The 17212-nt window shown below is 41.2% G+C and overlaps 1 protein-coding gene across 1 annotated transcript in view; it reads right to left on the reverse strand.

The window, feature by feature from the left end:
* Positions 1 to 17212, reverse strand: part of LOC104945183 (solute carrier family 2, facilitated glucose transporter member 1) — a 653665-nt gene that overhangs the window by 431664 nt on the left and 204789 nt on the right. The window lies entirely within an intron of this gene.

The following is a 17212-nucleotide window of genomic DNA, read 5'->3' on the forward strand; positions in this document are numbered from 1 at the left end:
GGCTTGAAGGAAATGAACCAGCAGAATCATTCAAACCACCTGTTAATATATATTTCCGACATACTATGACTTTTTCAATACACTATACTAGGTTCATTTTCCTAATATTTTCGACATATCATCCCATGTTGTTTTTGAAACATTAAACATTCACGGACATTTTATATGTAGGCCTACAGGACACAGAACTCAACCAAATGTTCACAGTGAACACTTAAATATAGTATCAAATAGTCATTTGCATATTGTTTTTATGAATTCCTCAAATGAACTATGATAAATAGACAGTCTCTCATACAGGTTGCTAGTTAACAAACATGGTGGTTTGTCTGGTTTCTTCGTGTCAACCATTGCAGGTTTTAAGGTAGTACAGTTTGCATGTTGTTGAAAAAGTCTTTAACAGGTCTGCTTTCTCTTATTATATTGATTATTAACTTGTATATGTATTCATACAACACCACATTTCAACTGTATTTCTTATATGTTTGATTGATAGGACCGGGATAGTTCTGGTGCCACAGTTCTCCACCTAGCGTCCCGCTTTAGCCACCATGAGATCACAGACTGGCTGCTGAAGAGCGGCGAGGTGGACCCCGGGGCGTCCACCGACACAGGAGCCGTCCCCGTTCACTACGCTGCTGCCAAGGGAGACCTGCCCTCTCTCCGCCTGCTACTGGGGCACAGCCCAAAGTAAGAGCATATATATGGTTTTGCTTGATGGATTATCAATGCTAACTTTCACTGCAGTGCTCTGTTTTTAGAATCTGATATGTTAGTGGGATTTATATATTGTTGATTTCTTCTCGCTGTTGACTTGTAGTGATTGAATTTGGTAATTCTTCTGATTTTCTTTTGTGCAGGGAAGGAAGCTTACGGTCAACAGTGCTCAACAAAATATCTTATCTGAATATATACTTCCTCCAGCGAAGCTTGACATTAAGAAATACACAATAAAGGGTATTGTCACTTCTCGATGGCATCTAGTCAGCTTCTTACTGTTTGTAACTAAAACGGGTTGCAGTAGATGGACTGTTCGGATTCAGATTTCTGACCCTTTAGCAGTCTAACATTAATACATGATTAACCATTAGGTAAAAATGTTTCATATCAGATGAGCACTGCTGGATTTTCAGTTGTTCGATCAGCTTTGGGCTCATGCTACACACATTATTTACAGCACCAACTGGCACTGGTGGGACACAACCAGGACTTTGCTCTTTTACCCATGGAGCAAACAAAATACTTAAAGTGGACCTATCATGCTGTATAGGCTATTTGAAACATACAGTGGGGGAAAAAAGTATTTAGTCAGCCACCAATTGTGCAAGTTCTCCCACTTAAAAAGATGAGGCCTGTCATTTTCATCCTAGGTATCATCCATATCAATTATTAGTATTACAGAATGGAACAATAAAATCCAGAAAATCACATTGTCTGATTTTTAAAGAATTTATTTGCAAATGATGGTGGAAAATAAGTATTTGGTCACCTACAAACAAACAAGATTTCTGGCTCTCACAGACCTGTAACTTCTTCTTTAAGAGCCTCCTCTGTCCTCCACTTGTTAACTGTATTAATGGCACTTGTTTGAACTCGTTATCAGTATAAAAGACACCTGTCCACAACCTCAAACAGTCACACTCCAAACTCCACTATGGCCAAGACCAAAGAGCTGTCAAAGGACACCAGAAACAAAATTGTAGACCTGCACCAGCCTGGGAAGACTGAATCTGCAATAGGTAAGCAGCTTGGTGTGAAGAAATCAACTGTGGGAGCAATTATTAGAAAATGGAAGACATACAAGACCACTGATAATCTCCCTCGATCTGGGGCTCCACGCAAGATCTCACCCCGTGGGGTCAAAATGATCACAAGAACGGTGAGCAAAAATCCCAGAACCACACGGGGGGACCTAGTCAATGACCTGCAGAGAGCTGGGACCAAAGTAACAAAGGCTACCATCAGTAACACACTACGCCGCCAGGGACTCAAATCCTGCAGTGCCAGACGTGTCCCCCTGCTTAAGCCAGTACATGTCCAGGCCCGTCTGAAGTTTGCTAGAGAGCATTTAGATGATCCAGAAGAGGATTGGGAGAATGTCATATGGTCAGATGAAACCAAAATAGAACTTTTTGGTAAAAACTCAACTTGACGTGTTTGGAGGAGAAAGAATGCTGAGTTGCATCCAAAGAACACCATACCTACTGTTAAACATGGGGGTGGAAACATCATGCTTTGGGACTGCTTTTCTGTAAAGGGACCAGGACGACTGATCCGTGTAAAGGAAAGAATGAATGGGGCCATGTATCGTGAGATTTTGAGTGACAACCTCCTTCCATCAGCAAGGGCACTGAAGATGAAACGTGGCTGGGTCTTTCAGCATGACAATGATCCCAAACACACCGCCCGGGCAACGAAGGAGTGGCTTCGTAAGAAGCATTTCAAGGTCCTGGAGTGGCCTAGCCAGTCTCCAGATCTCAACCCCATAGAAAATCTTTGGAGGGAGTTGAAAGTCCGTGTTGCCCAGCGGCAGCCCCAAAACATCACTGCTCTAGAGGAGATATGCATGGAGGAATTGGCCAAAATACCAGCAACAGTGTGTGAAAACCTTGTGAAGACTTACAGAAAACGTTTGACCTCTGTCATTGCCAACAAAGGGTATATAACAAAGTATTGAGATGAACTTTTGTTATTGACCAAATACTTATTTTCCACCATAATTTGCAAATAAATTCTTTAAAAATCAGACAATGTGATTTTCTGGATTTCTTTTTCTTCTGCGCACCTCCACGTCTTTTTTTTTTTTTTTTTTTTTTTTTTTTGATGACATCAAAATTTTATGTTGGAAATTTCTACGTTACTCCGCGATCGATTTTGGCAGGAAAGAAACTACTGTCGACGAGTTAGCTGTGGTGGGCACTTCCACTACAAGTACAAGTCCTTAACAGTAACAAAAAACATATTGAACGAAGCACCGTTCACTGTTAACAACAGAGAGAGACACTTAAAAAAAGCGCCAGAAAACGGTAAAACTATAAGTTGAGAGATCGCCTTTCGATTGGTTCCTTCCACAAAATCGTGTGGTGCACATGCATATACTTGCTTAGTGCAACAGCTTAACTGTGGTCGGTTACTCTAAAGCCAAAGAACAAATTCTGGGAAACATGATAAGTGTGCTAACCAACGACTATAGTTCCTTATACGGTATAAATCCTAGGCTACTCGTAACACGTCCTCCTGTTCGAAATTGCTAATAGAGACAATGTACATGTGTGTGCCACACATTTGAAATAATAATGCAATCTTACTGATTGGAAAACCACATTAAATACCCGTTAGATGGCGTTTATCTGTTTGATATATTTTGATTTGGAATTTACACATAAAACAATGTAAAAGGAAGGTTGTACGGACTTTCTCTTGTACAATATCTTAGTTTTATCTTATTTAGAGTTTTTAACTGGTATGAACTTTGTTACAAAAACGGACGCCAAGCTGGAATTCGTCAAAAAGTGCTACGGACCTCTAACCGTTGTTACAAGCCCATCAAATTACCCAGACGTCATGCTTATCAGGTTTTTATCGAGTTAGGATAGGGATAGAAGATAAGAACTGGAGACCACTTGTGCAGTGCCCCATTCCCATCGCCTATCCTCTAAGTTGTCATGAATCTCTGCTTCTTTGACGCCCACGACACTCAGGCGACTGGAAAGTGATAGGCCTGCAATAAATACTACGTGGTCGCTGCAGGTACTTACATGCGACGGCAGACGACGACACGCCCTTTGATAGTCAACAAAATAATGTCGCCTTGGTGTACACTGCCTGCATAAGTTATCTTGCTGGCTGAAGACATTTTAGTAGATCTACTGAATGTGGCACGAGACTAACCAAAACAATACGCAATACTTGCCACCCTGTTGTCTCTTTGTATAAGAAGTACCTTGGTTTCAACTAAATTTATATTTGTCCTTTCACTTGAAATACGAGCAGTGGGAGAGGGAGGCCAGGTGAGATTATGTTTACTAAGGCTCACATACTAACATACCTTTTCTGAGAATTTTATGTTCATAAAAGATTAATATTTGCAATCAGGAATTGTAGACGTCGACACATGCTAGTGGTAAGTCTTGTAGAAAAATTTCAATTGTTCGGGTGTGTCGGAGTGCATTTCTGAACTTTACAAAGGAAATAAACTATTAAAGTCATATTTGATTACAAGTATAAAGAGAAAACTAATATTAGACTACTTGCAATTGTTTGTGTTCGTGACCCGTCGAATGGTGCAAACTTTTCGGAATTATTGGGCATGTAAAGTACTATATTCACAAGAACCAGGAATTAGCCAACAAAGGCAATTGGCCGGCTGACAACACACTGCGTTTACGACGCAGGGTTCCGTACACCCCGTGTAGAAAGAGGACGGAGGAAAGTATTTCCTTTTCCAGGTCACAAGGATTCGATTTTCCTCCAATATAGAGTAGTGTCCAGAGCGGGGGATGACCTGAGATAAGCATGATTGAAATAGTACGTTCGTAATGGATGAACTCTAAAGGAGATCTCATCGGCCGGGGCACGCCGAGGAATAGGATCTACGCACGCGTAGAGTGAGGCATATTTTCCTCCGGGCGCAGGAAGCTAGGTAGTAGGAATGAGAAGTCGCTCACCTCCACATCGGACGTGACTCAGGCTCCGCATTAAAAACTCTGCTTTCCTTCTTTTCTCTTTTTTCTTTGCTATAAAATTTTAACACGGGACCGATTTATCGCCCGCGCTAGGGGCGGTGGAGCGAAGCTCACAAACCCCCTGGTCCTATACCGTTCGTGCAGGTAAATCAAGTGTAAGGAAGCTCATGGACACAGGTACCCTCAGGTGGCGGGTCCCGACCATGAGAGGGACCTACACTAGTACCGCGCAGCACACACCGATGAGCGAGTAACGATCCTACGGGGCTGGAGGGTCCCAGTCTCGCTAATAACACCGGCGTTCCCGGACTTATTCAGCAACCCAGGTGTCCGGAAACGGGTCCGAGCCAAGGGGCCCGTGGCCACTAGCCACGAAGTGTCTCTTATATCCAGCTGGGTGAAGTAGTGTCCGGCGCGGCAGTACGAGGGGACACTACAGGGGACCTATAGTGCGTAAAAAGGTTTTCCTGGCACAACTAGAGGCCCCGGGCGAAATGCTTTCTGAGATACTAGCTAGAGGAAGAAGGTGCCCTATTCCTCATTAACGCGCACCGACTAAGAACGGATAGGGGTCGCCATACTTCTGACAGGGTGTGAGGGGTTGGGGCGCATGTGACCTCTCAATTTATTAGCGTTTGGTCGCTTCACAGACACGTTGGGTCTCACTAGGGGGTATGTGGTCTGTAACGATAGTCTGATAGTCATGACCGTTGTATGCGATACGGCCGCAAGTTCTGATCATTACAGTTGCTTTTGTGTGGTACTGACTAGTGTATTTGTCCACGGCTAATTATGTAAAGAGGTCAACTTCATACCGTTGATGTCGCTATATGCACCCCGTTTATCATACAATCAGTCGGTTGTTAAGACGTTCAAGAGGGAATTTTTTCTACTCTCTCCGGGACAGTAAAAGTAGGATCCATATGGNCTCTTTCTCATTTTGTCTCTCATAGTTGAGGTAAACCTAGGATGAAAATGACAGGCCTCTCTCATCTTTTTAAGGGAGAACTTGCAGAATTGTTGGCTGACTAAATACTATTTGCCCCACTGTATATTGTAGGGCCATACCTATAAAAAACATGTCTGTGAAGTATTTTTTTTCAAAATACCAAACAGTTCACCTGAGTATTAGCGAGGCTTGCTAATGTAAACAAAGACGAGATTACGTCCAAAACACGTCAGGCATTGTTTCTGATAGCAACTTTCTGTGGGTCCGCTTCCGATTTGACGTCAGTTCGGATGGAATCTGTATCCGCTCGTTGTACACCCGTTTTTAAAAGATTTGGGTAGACCTACGGAGGAAAAGAGAGAGGGTTTTATTTTCTGACGCTGCGTGAGTTCCCCGATGCACCGGGGGGACACATATGTATGTATAAAAGACATCACAAAGTGCATTTTGCATTATAGGTCCCCTTTAATGTTCAAAATCCCAATTAGAAAAAAACCCTCTTAGTGATATAACTTACACAAAATACTGCACACTTCCATAACAATGTGCTGCTTGTGTAATACATCCAGAATCCTTTCTCTAATGTTCACCAACGTCTGTATGCGAGTCACTTCAACAAATAAGTACGTGTAAAACCTGCACTGTTGATGGTAAAATCAGGTACAATGTAAGACTAACATTTATATTCTTGATCAATAAATTAGTTGATGCTATAAAATATAAGAAAAAGGGCACCCCGGTATATTAATCTTTGACTTTCCAATAAAACAGGCACATCAAATAAGCAAAATGTGTAGTGTTTTACCAAAATAATCTCAGAGATCTGGGTCTGACATTACCAAGTAGGTGCGTGAGATGTTTATCTGTTAATTAGTGCCACACTTACACGATTAAAGTCACTGGAGTAAACACTGAGGAAAGTTGTATATGCTGCTCTTCCTTTAAAGAAACAGCTGATTGTCTGAGATATTTTGTATAGGGTTGCACTGCAGTACAAGTGCAGTGACTTGCTTAGTTGTATGGTTAATGCTTAATATCTCCTTACAGTGCTTGGTAAATAGTAAATGCTTTTTAAAGTTAATAAGCCGGTCCCTTGTAATCCAAGATAGGCAAATCCATATTCCTTGTTTGGTTTCAGTTCAGTTTAGCATTATTGATAGCAGCACCTGTCTGGTGGTAAAATAATAAAAAAGGTAAATATGGAGGTAACCCTTGAGCTAACCGATGTTGAATATGCTAGCTAGTGTATAGTTCATCAAAAAGGATTACTCACAGCTGCCATAAAGAAATAGAAATGTAATTAATTTACAATCTAGTCTTTATCTAAGCAGCCCCTGTAATGAATGTTTTGACATGGATGACTTGATCAGGATGAGCAGCTTGTCAGGCACTTACCTCGTGCTCAGCACCTCAAATAATGTGTGGTTGCACCCCAGACAGGTGCATAGCTGCTGAAAATTTAATGATCCTCAGGGACATGGTAGCTCCCTGATAGCAGGGCCCCATTCACTCTCCTCCACCACCAGTCACACTGTTACTGTTTACCACCATCTCCACGGCGACACGCAGTAGCACCAACCAGCGATAAGGTAATGAGGAAAACAAATCCGTTTGAATAGACAAGCTGCTTTCTAGTGGCTCCCTCAGCCGTTGTTCAAAATTGAACTTTGCAGAAGAGAGATAACATTCTTGTTTCAGGGTTTATTACAAGCTGCACATTTGTATCTGCTAGTTTTAAGAGGAGATTGGATGTCTCGGGGTTGCTTCTGTTTGAAAAAACACAAGTACTACATGAAACCCCTCCTCCTTACTAACGGTAAACAAACTACAACTATTTTAACTAATTATATTAAACCAGGGGTGCCCACACTTTTTCAGCTTGGGAGCTACTTTTAAAATGACCACGCCCAAATGATCTACCTACAGGGCCGCCCCTGCCCAATCTGTGTCGTGGGGGGGGGGGGTTTAACCTAGACGGCGGATAAACTGTGGCACGTTTACACTAATTGCGCCGCATAAGCGTATAATAGTGCGCCACATTTTCGCTTAGGTTGAGGATGTGAGGCCCCCTCATAACTGCATGAACCCGTATGGCACAACACAGCTCAGACTGGCTTACCTGTACGTCAATCAAGTGGCAAATGCCATAGTAAGGATGGATGATAGGCTAACTTAAAAAATAAAAAATAAAATGGTTTTTTTTGGGGTTTTTTCAATGCCATGTGATCTCTCCACACTACCCTCGCGATCAACGTATTGGGCACCCCTAAACCCACCCAATAAAAGATCATTGTTGGTTCCCACTGAGATGTTAGATTGTATCGTTATTATTTTTGGATATTATTACAAATGTGTTTCTTTTAGAATGACTTGCACAGGTCAGAAGATGTTGAGTATAAACAAGCACTCAGGGGAAAGGGCTTTCAATAAAAAGGAAGCAGTATTCAGCTGTCTGCAGTGTTGGACTCATTGATCAATCGCTGTCATTTTGTGTTACAATTGGCAATGCACAGATGCTGCTTTGTTTCCCCTGATTTCAGTGTTTGTTAGACTTCTAAGCTATATCTGAATGCTTAGCTCGTTCGCCCATCCATCCCAGAGAACCAAAACCAACAGGCTCATGTGCTGCGGCTCTGCTGATAGCCTCAGTAAACAAAAGAGTGAATGAATGAAGAGAGAGACAGAGAGACAGAGAATATGAGGCCACAGACAGGTTATGTAATCAATTAGTGTAGATTAAGATCTTTGGCCAAGCCATAATTCAAAGATGTAGTTGCAAGGGTCAACCTCTGCATTAGGATGTTCTAGAAAGTTATCCGTCTAAACCTCCATTTGGGAACTATTATAGCCATTGAAGGTAAAATAATAATAATTAAAGGAACCACATGTGTTATTTAAATCTCTATATATTACCCCACTCCCCTGGCTCCATTATTATTGTTTCTTATTACCTAGGATACCGACGATGGCCCTTTTAAAACTTGTAATATATAAACACAGACGTATTTAGTCTTCAGGGATTTATACAGAATAGGAATATATATTGTACATCTCCATTCATTTCCTCCCCCTTAAAAGAAAGGGAAGTCATGGTTTAACTGATGCTTGTTGATTTTCATATAACAGCCCACAAACGGCTAAAGCCATTCGCTCTTTAAAGCTATGAGTTATTATTTCTTAAATCAGGAGCAATGGCCATACCCACCATTGGGGTCACCGAAGTCCGGACCTCGGTAATTTTTTTTAGGTGTATATAATAAAAGTCGTGAAATAACTGCACATAATTAACAGGGTTCCTTGTAGTAGTTTCATTTAGTGGCGGTGGGGGTGCTGCATAACTATGTAGCCTACATTAAAGCAAACAGAAGCCCCAAAAACATCACTGCTCTAGAGGAGATATGCATGGAGGAATTGGCCAAAATACCAGCAACAGTGTGTGAAAACCTTGTGAAGACTTACAGAAAACGTTTGACCTCTGTCATTGCCAACAAAGGGTATATAACAAAGTATTGAGATGAACTTTTGTTATTGACCAAATACTTATTTTCCACCATAATTTGCAAATAAATTCTTTAAAAATCAGACAATGTGATTTTCTGGATTTCTCTTTCTCATTTTGTCTCTCATAGTTGAGGTAAACCTAGGATGAAAATGACAGGCCTCTCTCATCTTTTTAAGGGAGAACTTGCAGAATTGTTGGCTGACTAAATACTATTTGCCCCACTGTATATTGTAGGGCCATACCTATAAAAAACATGTCTGTGAAGTATTTTTTTTCAAAATACCAAACAGTTCACCTGAGTATTAGCGAGGCTTGCTAATGTAAACAAAGACGAGATTACGTCCAAAACACGTCAGGCATTGTTTCTGATAGCAACTTTCTGTGGGTCCGCTTCCGATTTGACGTCAGTTCGGATGGAATCTGTATCCGCTCGTTGTACACCCGTTTTTAAAAGATTTGGGTAGACCTACGGAGGAAAAGAGAGAGGGTTTTATTTTCTGACGCTGCGTGAGTTCCCCAATGCACCGGGGGGACACATATGTATGTATAAAAGACATCACAAAGTGCATTAGCCTACATTAAAGCAAACAGAAGTAGACAACATTGATTTATCAACAAACCTCCGCGGTCCAGACTTGTATCGGAGCAGCGGAGGAGTGACGAGGCATCTAGAGATCTGAGTCCAGCGGGCTGCTTGTGTTTCTGTTCATCAGGACATCATAGGACCAGCAGATCCTGTATGAACGCCCTACGTTAGTCAGTGGACGTCCGACAACATGCCCAATAACTTATATTGCAACTGTAGACTATACTTTGGTTTAAATCCCATGAATAAAATAGCTAGATAGCTAAAGTTAATTTCATTCATCCAATGTCAGACCTTTAGTGCAATGTCAGACCTTTTAACGAAAGTTTCAATGCTTTTCTTTCATTATAATTTGAGTAAAAGGTTGAAGAGATAACATTTATTGTTTTCTTTTTCACTGACACAGATAAAATAAAATATACTATCTGTCCAAGCTTAGCTTTGGAAAACAGCTGCCCCCGAGCCCCCCTAGCATGTTTTGGACCTCGGTATTTACGAAATCCTGGATACGGGTCTGTCAGGAGCCGTTCAGCTTCAAGTTTAGACCTGGAAAGTAAAGGGTGAATAGATGAGTAGTTTTCACTTCAGCCATTTGCTGAGTCGCTTTTTTTTACAGCACTAATCTCCTTAATAAGTTGTTGGTACATGTTGGATAGAAAACGTTTCTGTTCTCCTTTACAACAAGTGGTTTATACTGACAAATGCAATGTTAAGTGCCATTTTGAGATCCTTAGGCAAACGCTCCCTAGGTATTACAATTGTACACCTTGTTAAGTATTGTTATCAAGATAAAAACAATTCGTAAAGTGTTATGCTCGCAATATACATGGTTATGGAGCTGAACAATAGAGTAAATCATTGTAGCTCCTAAAATAAAATGTATACTGTATATAAAGCTGCATCGTGTGTAATCAGTGAATTCCCATGATGGAATATGTTAAATCTTTCCGAATTTCATACACAATAAACTTTGGTCACATAGCTAAACAAAGTGCATGAAGTTTCCAACAACATTCTTCACTATGTAAAGACAAAAGCCACAGAGAAGCCAACAAGCCTCTCTCTGGGAAGGAAACCATTAGCATGACATCAATTACTCTGCTAGTAATGAAGATAACCTTGCTCTTTGTTACCAAGTAGATGGGGGAGGGGAGGGGAGAGCGTACAGATAATTACTGAGCTAAATTACTCATCAGAGCTGAACTTGAAATATATCAAATGTCCGCTACTTTAAGCATGTGTTTTTTCTCCTTTGACTGACAAAGTGACCTCCGAGGTAGCAGCCCTTGCGCCACTTGTTAGCTCTGTGGTCACAGAAGGCTAACCTCTTTCTTAGATCTTTGAAATATACACCTGTTCTCTAAAAGCACTTCTTTAGTGGAGTGTTCAAGCTTCTTCTCTTTGGAGAGTTGTGACAAAGGCAGTGAATGTTTTTGTTAGAATCGCATCCATTGTTCCTCTTAACCATCAACGTTGTCACTCTCAAAGTTTATGGTTAGGAATAAGGACAAGTTTAAGCGTCTCCCTCATACAGACCCCTTTAAGCAGGTGAACATCAACCCACTTCGGTTACACTCATAAATAATCAACCTGTTTGCCCACTTCCTGATGACAGAACCGTAGATTACTTAATTCTTACTAATGTTTAAAGTACGCTCGTTGATTGGTGAAACATTTCCCTCTATCGCCCAGACTTCTATTGTTTACTCAAACTTTTTTTCCTGAAAGAAAATTGCCAAATTGCTGACTAGATTTATTTGGTAGCACACTTTATCACGTTTTACAATTTCCCTTAAAAAATGTGATAATGACATATAGCCTTGGATGTAAATTTGGACCAAATCATGGTGCCATTTTAATGCAGGGTCTTTCGTCACATTAGGTTTGGCCGTGAGCCACATCCTTTCTAGGCAAAGTTTGGCAGGGTCATGTTTATGTCTACAAGATCCACCCGCCTTAAGCCCTGCCTCTCATTTCCCTCACCTCCTCTCCACATACTCAGTCCACTGTAGCCTTTCGCTAAGCACAAAGTTAGGCAAAGCCAGTGAAGGGATAATCCCCTTAGGACACTCATTGCTTATTTGTCAGGGTCCAAATAAAGCATGCAATTATGGGATTTAGAGGGGAATCTCTGGTTCACTCCCTGAGCTCCCGCTGTGGGACGAGGTGGGAAACAGGCATTGGACAGGCTTGGGAGGCGGAGATAAGGCCCTTTGGAAAAAGGAGAGCGAGATTTGTGTAAGCGTCACTGCTGTCTGCTATATAAATAGCTGGATGTTGACACTGACTAAGGAATGTTACCTGTTAGTTACCTGTTGCCTATAGACTACATTTACACAAACGAGCTTTCAAATAAATGTGTTTCTTTCTTCAGATAAAAAGTATTTCAGGAAAACATTTAATATTTTATAGCTGTCTGAATAAACAGTTTGTGCATGGGACAGTTATGAGAAGATTTTTTTGAATGTATTGATAAGTTGTAGAAGACGGTAAAGGTAGACAAGCCACTATTACAGTATTGTAATTTTTTACATGATTAAATACATACTTTTCACAGCAAGCAAGTTTATAAATTGAGTGACATTGAATGTGTGCTTTTTCTAGGCACAACAGAGGCAGTATTTGCAGTTTTCTTTTGTTTGTTCTTTCACAGGCTGCGTGTAATGGTTTTGCATTCAATTCAAATGTTGCATTGTCATTTGCAGCCTACGCTCTCTATGACTACTGCAAACAATCCATCCGCTTGTGCTTCTTAAAATATACATAATATACATACATACTGTATGTACATATTACAATAATGACTGGTTTCCACCTCTTAATTTGCTTCTTTGTTAAAAGCCTTTTGAGATACTCCACAAACATTCAATAACGCATGCACCACAATATTATGAAGCTGACTACTGAATTTCAAGTGAGTTGAATTTAATGTCCACAATTGTAAGTATATTTTTCGGGGTGTCATTTTAAAAGAAGTTACTTTTCTTAGTGTCTAACCATTTGATTTTAGTGATGACAGGCTGCAACATATAACTTCATCATAGATATTAGGTGTCCCGTTTACTTATTTTATTGTTTAATTTTCCTACAGTGTTGTCAACTCCCAAACTAAGAATGGTGCCACACCGCTCTACCTGGCCTGCCAGGAGGGTCACCTGGAGGTGGTCCAATACTTGGTCAAGGATTGTGGGGCAGATCCAAGCATCAGAGCCAATGACGGGATGACACCTCTACACGCTGCTGCCCAGATGGGCCACAACACTGTCATCGTCTGGCTAGTATGTTGGGATGTCAGTCAAAATACCAAACCTTGTAGAAAATATAGTACATTGATTGAGTCCTCAATCCACACCTCATAATAGATGGTTATATTGTGTTTAAAAAAACAATTTATTTTGTCATTAAATTGTCAATGTCCGATGAGGCAAATTACATTTTCAAATATCTTTTGAGTAACAGGCCGAATATAGTCGTTAAAAAAAAAAGGACTCATTAACACTAAAATAACTTTGAAAAGTGCTCCCAGTCAATACAGCAGACGATGACTAACTCGTTATCTTCCCTCTTTCAGATGAGTTTCACAGAGATCAGCCTGACAGGCAGGGATAATGACGGGGCCACAGCGATGCACTTTGCAGCCAGCCGGGGCCACGCTAAGGTGCTCAGCTGGCTGCTGCTGCACGGCGGAGAGATTGTCACTGACAACTGGGGAGGGACGCCGCTTCACGACGCTGCAGAGAACGGTGAACTGGAGGTGTGTTTTTGTGTTTTTCTTCTACTGTTGTACAGACTGAAACTAACAACACGAGTAAAAGCAGGTGAGTGGTTCACACTGAACCATCTGTTTTGAATGAATGGCCTCATGCTTACCACCACTCTGACCTTCTGCTTTGAGTAACGTATTGTTGTATCACAGTCTGGTCACGCAGATGACCACAATATTGACGTGTTGCATGCAGAGAAAATTGACTTTTTAAACCACATTGAAGTCAAATTGACATTGAACTCAATGGAAAATGACTCTAATGATGCTGGCCTATGAATTAAATGGTTGGAGACTCATAAGGTCCTATTTTTCAGCCCACCTTTTTGCAGCCTTATAAGCAATCCAGGTGTGGGTATGGGTATTTTTAGATCTTGAATCATTATATATCAAGTGTAAATATAATAACAAAAGTTAATAGTTAAACTTTTTACAGTTTCTAAACAGTAATCATCTCACAAAGCTTTATGTAAGTTATATTTGTTCTGATTGAAGCAAGCTGATTTAGTGCACGGCTGTCACATTGACTGCCACTGTCATTTTCTTCATCTTATTCATAACTTCTACCACTCTCTCCGTGCCCCTCATGTCAATCTCCAGTGCTGTCAGATCCTTGTGGTCAATGGGGTGGACCTGGGCGTCAGGGACCAGGACGGCTTCACAGGAGCAGACCTGGCTGAGTACAACGGCCACTCCCAGTGTGCCAAATATCTGTGCACTGTGGAGAACATGGTAAGGGACACAGCTGTGCACCATAACTAACTCGAACCTGCCTAAACCTAGAGGGAATTATCAGTGGGGATCAAAGTCCAATCTTACAAAAATATAGCATAAGTACGAAAAAATGAGGTTTAAATTGTGTAAATGCTGTTAAAATGATCTTCATTAAACTACCAAAGAAGGGAAGAAATCCCCAACCTACTCTATACTAAATAAGATTACCCCAGAGCTGAATGCATTGACAGGCTGTCATCATAAGTGACATTCATGGGCAATTGGACCATAGATAGACCCAGAATAAAGTACAATATTTGTGTTAGACAGAACATTTGCACAGCACATAATGTGAAATGTTGCCTTGTGCAAAATTGCCCAACTTCCACTTTATCCGCATCTGCATGAAATGATGAGTTATCATTCCTGCTTTAATACTTGTTCCATGACCAAACTGTAGTCCAAATGTTGGGTAATATCAGTCAAACTTATCCTTTAAATATGCTAATTGGAATTCGTCCTTTGTTGATCCTGCAGTGCCCAAATGCAACCATGGAAAAAAAACAAGCTGGCACTGAGCCAACATGTCCCTCGACTGGCATCAGTTGTTGCCAATTACCGGGGCTATTAACTCTTGGTATACAGTGTACTCCACGTCTTCAACCACACAATATCCCCATGTGGCCAGAGGAATAATAAGCCCTCCACACTGAACTCTCTCTGGTGTGTGGGAAATATATTTCCCCCCCCTGGGACTCTTTCCATTAGGGACATTCAGCGAACTGAGTCCCGTGCTGTGGGAAAAGCAGAGGGCTCCAAAGCCTTTTTGATCAGCTGTGAGATGTTTCATTAGTATGCAGTAATTAAACTCATAATGCTGTTCTCCTCGTGTAAGTCATCAGGGAATAAGAGGTAGTAGGATTTATGAACTGATGAATGAACGGATAGATAATAGATTTATTTATTATACTTATTTATCTTTCATGTGTAATGACACTGTGTCCTTTTACATTAAATAGAATGAACCATACATGTTAAATAAAACTGATATGATGATGGCTGTTTTCATGAACTGCATCTTTTGACAGAGTGTGGAGCACCGTGTTTTGTCCCGGGACCCCTCAATGGACCTCGAGTACAAGCAGCCGGACTCGGGCCTCTCGTCCCCAAACACCACCATGCCCCCCGCCAGCCAGGCGGCACACTTTGACATCAATTCACCATCCAGCTCTCTGTCCAACTACGACTCAGCCAACTCCAGCCAGTCCAGCACCGGGGAGAAAAGGAGCAGCTTGACCACGACACGCGGGCCGCCAGCTCAGCTGAACACAGTCGCACACACAGGTCCGTGAGAACGAGTTATAAAAACATTAAGCTTTTTAACTTCAGACTACAATTTATTTTTAGTTGGGAGAACCAACAAGGGGACAATGACTTTAGGCTTCTAAATGTTTAAATAATCATAATATTTCCACCATTCTGCTTCTTAAATGAAATACCAAAAACGCTAGAGGAAAAATCCAATATTTGTACCGTCAAACTATTTTGATTATCTATTAATGGCTAAATACATTTCTATTTGTAAACAAGCTTTGCTGTCTTCAGTCATTTAGCTATACATTCTCAAATGCTATTTCTTGTACGTGCAACATATAGTATCTGAGCAATAGTGGAACGCCCTAGATATTTACTGAAGTAGAGCCAGCATGCAGCAGTTTGCACAGGTGTATAATATACTGGTGCTGCACCCTAGTGGTCTGCATGCAGATAGTTTGTTTGGATGAGAGGTGGACCATCATTAGAGTAACTCATGTTTCATATGTTTGAATGGTGCATTGGGAAAAGCAAACTGAACGAATGTTTAAAGGGTTATGCAACATTTGCTGTATTAAGTGGACCGTGTCTTCCCAGGTGCATCAGAGTCAGCCATTTCAGACATGCAGGCGTATATGGACATGCTAAACCCAGACATAAGATCTGAAGTGACCAAGAAGAACGAGATACCTTCTGATGCCGCCTCCAAGCCCCCACCACCACCAACCTATCCACCCCCGCCTCCCCCCACCAGGCTCCACCGTCGCCCCCTCCGCCCCCCAGCTTTCAAGCACCAACGTCCCCTAAGGAGCCGACATCAGCGGAGTTCCTGAAGGTGAAAAGCAACCTGCGACACGTGGACAGCAACACCAGCAAGACGGAGGTGAGGACAGAGTTTGTGCATGAGTTCAAAGGTTCTATGTGTTTTTTTGCAGCATATTATATACAGTGGGAGAGGTAATTGTTGCTCAAACATGCATAAATATTCCCAAGTTTGGGAAAACAAATTAAGAAGTATTTGCTGACTATTAAATGATGAGCAATATGGAACAATCCAAAAGAAGCAGAAGGATGGTGGTGTTTGGCCATTAGCTGCCATTTTCCCTTGTGTCTAATCAGTTGGGCTACTGCTCCATTCATTTCTTTTGTGTAACAATGTTCCTTGTCTTGGTTCGTACAATGATGTTATTGTGTTAGAATGGTTAACGAGGCTAGCAAAGATGCTCATTACCGTGGCAGGCCTGGCACACACAATGGTTGTTGTGATGGGTCTGATCTTAATTCCAGTAATTAATCTGGCTACAGATCACTCAAAAGTGTGTTTGAAGAGCTGACAATTGCATTGGCATCAACATTACTTTCAGTACTGCTGGTGGTTTAGTTCTGCTGTGAAGTACATTATCATTTGTTGTGTAATCTTATTGATTTGGACAAAGAACACTGCAATTTGGGAAAAAATAACCAATCCAAGAGATGACTTTCCCCTCATGAACAACGTATTTCCTGTTACAAAGACTTCCAGTATGATAACAGCACATTTTAAAAATGATTATTGTGCCTAAATCAACCTAATTAAAGTTTTTCTGTTGTGTATGGTGTCATCTTAAAGCAGAGGTGCAGTATAAAGTCAGGGAATGTTTGGAGAAAACAATAGTTAAGACAGAACGACGAAGGCTATGTGTAAAGATCTGCTATGCGA

Source organism: Notothenia coriiceps, unplaced genomic scaffold, assembly GCF_000735185.1.
Source record: "Notothenia coriiceps isolate Sejong01 unplaced genomic scaffold, NC01 NC01_scaffold00009245, whole genome shotgun sequence".
NCBI lineage: Eukaryota > Metazoa > Chordata > Actinopteri > Perciformes > Nototheniidae > Notothenia > Notothenia coriiceps.